This window comes from Leptonychotes weddellii, unplaced genomic scaffold (genome assembly GCF_054177405.1).
Source record: "Leptonychotes weddellii isolate Sample4059 unplaced genomic scaffold, ASM5417740v2 HiC_scaffold_75815, whole genome shotgun sequence".
Classification (NCBI taxonomy): domain Eukaryota; kingdom Metazoa; phylum Chordata; class Mammalia; order Carnivora; family Phocidae; genus Leptonychotes; species Leptonychotes weddellii.
Window position 1 is genome coordinate 1 of NW_028045881.1, and position 432 is coordinate 432.

The 432-nt window shown below is 39.8% G+C and overlaps 1 pseudogene; it reads right to left on the reverse strand.

Annotated features, from left to right (window-relative positions):
- Nucleotides 1-6: 6 nt before the first annotated feature.
- On the reverse strand, nucleotides 7-426 carry LOC145719835 (RWD domain-containing protein 1 pseudogene; annotated as a pseudogene).
- Nucleotides 427-432: the final 6 nt, after the last annotated feature.

Below are 432 nucleotides of genomic sequence, written 5' to 3' on the forward strand. Positions count from 1 at the left end.
AATTGCTTTTCAGCTTCCTCTGCCTCTTTTTCTTTTTGTTTCTTTTCTTCTTCTCTTCTAGTTTTTATTTGATCTACTATTTCATTTAGTTTTTCTTGCACAGCTGTCACTAAAGTAAAGATCATCACCATACCAAGGTTTTCTTCTGCCTGTAATGCTAATAGTTTTAAAATGTCTGAGACATCATTATCTTCTAGATTTTCCTGGGAGAATATTTCATAAAGAGGAGCTTCATCTGGGTATTTTTCACTGTATGTAAACTTGAGGGTAGTCTGGACAGTTTCATCATTTTCTCCAGCCTCAGATGTCACAGTAATGGTGAAACTGGGTGGATTTTCTGATAATACTGTGAAGGAGTCGGGGTAAATGGACTCCAGAGCCTCCAGCTCGTTGCGCTGCTCCTCGCCGTAATCTGTCATCGTGGCCCTCGCT